We start from the raw sequence: 3,874 nt of genomic DNA on the forward strand, positions 1-3,874 counted from the left end.
ATTGAATGATATGTATATTTAAGCCGATCCAATGGTCACCAATTTTTAATATTTAATTATATATATAATTATTATAGTTTTTATGGGTATAAAATTGTTAAATTAATATATATAATTATTATAATAATTTTTTAGGGTTATAAAATTATAAAATTAATATTTTGCTTATCGTGTATCGTGTTACCCACGTGTATACCTGAACCAACCCGTTATCTTAAAAAGTGCTTATCGGGTTATCCGATAACAACTCGATTCGTTTTCGTGTCGACCCGAACACTTGTTAATTTCGTGTCGTGTCGTGTCGGGTTATCGGATCGTGTCAAGAATTGCTAGGCCTATTCGGAACAAGTTGATAGGATCCCCTTTTTTATCCGATATGGGCCTATATGACATGACCGATCAATAGAACCACTCTAACACTCCACCTTTGCCATATATTTCATACATTGCACTAGATAGGTATAACAATAACGGTCCTAAGGTAGCAAAATTCCTTGTTGGGTAAGTTCCGACCTGCATTAAAGGTGTAATGATCTGCAACTGGACAGAAGGACCCTATGAAGCTTAATTGTTCTCTGGGATTGGCTTTGGGCCTTTTTTAAATATAATAAGTCTAATACTAGTATCTGTCCAATTACTTACACGTCAAAACACATCATTATTGATCTATTTTACTCAGGGTTCTAGAAGACACTAGACGCTACTTGGGTGGTCAGCTGGGGCGTAGCAGCTAGGATTGAAATAAATTTATTATATATCGTATATATAATTTCATGCTTTGACTTAAAAAATACATAATTGCATTGAGATACATAAATTGCAAAATATAATGTCATAAATTATAAAGCATTAGGATATAATGAAAACATGAGGAATATAATGTGTGTTCATCTAAGCATTCAAGAAGTCTATTACAATTTATTGAAAAAAATAAAATGCACAATGAAAGTTATCTATTTTCCATCTAAATGAGAGTCGCAACCTAGGTGGGTGCCTAGGTAGGTCTGGGTGCCCTTTCTTAATTTTTAAATGCCTAGGAAGTAATCGAGGTGGTGGCCAGTCGCCTAACGCCTAGGTGGGGAATTTTAGAACAGTGATTTTGCTAGTGCTCGTTATATGTCCGCTTTAGTACCTTTTTAATTCCAATTAAAAAAAAATTCATGTTTCATCGAAGCGACTAAAAAAATGGACGTAGAACTTCAACGATTTCGAATCATCTATTTTTTCAAGTTGCATCATAGATCATCCCTACAATATAAATATATATATATATATATACACGCACACAATATATGTCTCATCACATTTTTTTCGTGGGATGAAGAACATTGTATACTCACCAGTTGCAAGCTATGCATGAACAAAATCATACAAAGACATAATTTCTAAGGTCATGATATACTGATAAGGATGAATTATTCGGTGCAAAATCCAGGTGGCCTGCTTGCCTTTTTTCAGTGAGGATATGTTTTCAATCTTCAAGTTCAAGCCAAAAACATCTCAAACGTGTAAAACCACATGATAAGGATTCATCTCTTCTTTTTTACCCCTACCAAATATCAAAAACACGTAATCACACCTACCCTAGAAACAACCCCAAACCCTAAAAGGCAAGACCTCTTTATAAACCCCTTACAATCCCAACATCAAACCTTACTATAGAAAACCAAACCCCACAATAGAAAATCAAACCCAAAAAATGAGTTTCATCCAGCACATCCCCATTACTTTCTTCCTCCTCCTTCTCATCCCTTTCCACTTTACCCTGTCCCATGCAGCAAGGTTCGACGTTCGCAACAACTGCCCCTATATCTTCTGGGCAGCCGCAATACCTGGTGGTGGCAGGCAACTCAACCGTGGAGAAACCTGGACCCTAAACGTGAACCCGGGAACAACAATAGCATGAATTTGGGCCCGAACAAACTACACCTTCAACAACTCAGGTCGTGGAAAATGCCAAACCAGTGACCGTGGAGGACTCCTCCAATGCAAAGCCTATGGCTCACCCCAAAACACCCTAGCCGAGTATGCCCTAAACCAATTCGGTAACATGGACTTTTTCGACATTTCACTGGTAGATGGTTTCAATGTTCCAATGGAATTCAGTCCCACGTCAAATGGGTGCATAAAGGGGATCAAATGTGCTCAGGATATTAACACACAATGCCCAAATGAGATGAGGGCTCTTGGTGGGTGTCACAACCCTTGTACTGTGTTTTAAACGGACCTGTATTGTTGCAATTCTGGGAGGTGTGGACCTACAAATTTATCCAAATTTTTTAAAAATCGGTGTAAGGATGCTTATAATTATCCAAAGGATGATCCAACAAGTACTTTTACTTGCCCAGTGGGACTAACTACAAGGTTGTGTTCTGCCCTTGAAATTAGTTACTCCCTTGATCTCGTGAGACATGGAATAGGCTAAAAAGTACTAAAAAGGTTTTATGTACGCAGTAGTTTTTAGTGTAATGAAAATTTGAGGGCTTTATATGCAAATACAGTATTTTGCGCATTTTATGTTGTATGATTTATATGGATATCGCGCGTATTTGTTATTTTTTCATTTTAATTTTTCATATGATGCTACGACTTGATGAATAATGGTGGAAAGAGTGATCTTAAATTGAGCATAACTATAACTCAAGGGTTAAAGAGCCCTATTAGCCTAGTATCTATGACAAAAGTTCGTTTATATAGCACACTAAAAAAAATTGTCACTTAATACTACAGTCTAGTGGTGTTTATCTTCTTTTGTAAGTAAGAAGTTCTAAATTCGAATTTGGTGAATGACGAATTTAATACAAAATCCTTTTACAAAATTTTGTGTTTAAACCTTACCAATGGAACTCAAAGCTTGCATGTTATTCCTTTTACAAAATCCTCAATTTTCATTGATCATCATGACATACGATTTTGTGGTTTCCACTAGTGTGAATATATTAAATTCAAGATCGAAGTGATTCATTGTATTCATATAGGGTCAAGGAGTGTAGCTGTAAAAAATTATCAAAATCGGAGTTAAAATAACCGTTAAATCGTGATTTTTAGTTGATAACCGTCGAAACGTTTTGTCCCGTTACTTGATCTCTGAATCTTTTTTTTTCTTTGCAATTTTTGGTGTATGCGATCTTGAAGCATATACAAACAATTTTGACGGTTGGATTGTTGAAATTAGTTTCGCAAAATGCGTATTCCATCAAAATGATAGATTCACTAGCACTTAAAAGTTTATTTATAGTTTCATTAAATCCACTAGTGTAAATATTTTAAATTGAAGATCAAGTTCATTCATTGTATTCATATAGGGTCAAGGAGCGTAGCTGTAAAAAATCATCAAAATTGGAGTTAAAATAACCGTTAAATCGTGATTTTTTGGTGATAACCTTCGAAAAGTTTTGTCCTGTTACTTGATCTCTAAATGTTTGTTTTTTGCAATTTTTGGCGTATGCAATCTCGAAGCATATACAAACATGTTTGACGGTTGGATCATTGAAATTAGTTTTGTACAATTCGTATCCCATCAAAACGATAGATTCACTAACAGTTAGAGTTTATTTATACATTCATTAAGTATAACATAAGATTTTGTGGTATCCACTAGTGTAAATATTTTAAATTGAAGATCGAGTTCATTCATTGTATTCATATAGGGTCAATGAGTGTAGCTGTAAAAAATCATCAAAATCAAAGTTAAAATAATCGTTAAATAGTGATTTTTCATTGATAACCATCGAAAAGTTTTGTCCCATTACTTGATCTCTGAAAGTTTGTTTTTTACGATTTTTTGCTCATGCAATCTCAAAGCATATATAAACAAGTTTGATGGTTGGATCATTTAAATTAGTTTCATAGAATTCGTGTCCCATCAAGTTCA

General features: G+C 34.6%; 1 pseudogene; it reads left to right on the forward strand.

Annotated features, from left to right (window-relative positions):
- The first annotated feature begins 1,661 nt into the window (after positions 1–1,661).
- Positions 1,662–2,382, forward strand: LOC103958492 (annotated as a pseudogene).
- Positions 2,383–3,874: the final 1,492 nt, after the last annotated feature.

Source organism: the organism of the source record quoted next, unplaced genomic scaffold (genome assembly GCF_019419815.1).
Source record: "Pyrus x bretschneideri cultivar Hongxiangsu unplaced genomic scaffold, Pyrus_bretschneideri_v1 Contig3, whole genome shotgun sequence".
Lineage (NCBI taxonomy): Eukaryota > Viridiplantae > Streptophyta > Magnoliopsida > Rosales > Rosaceae > Pyrus > Pyrus x bretschneideri.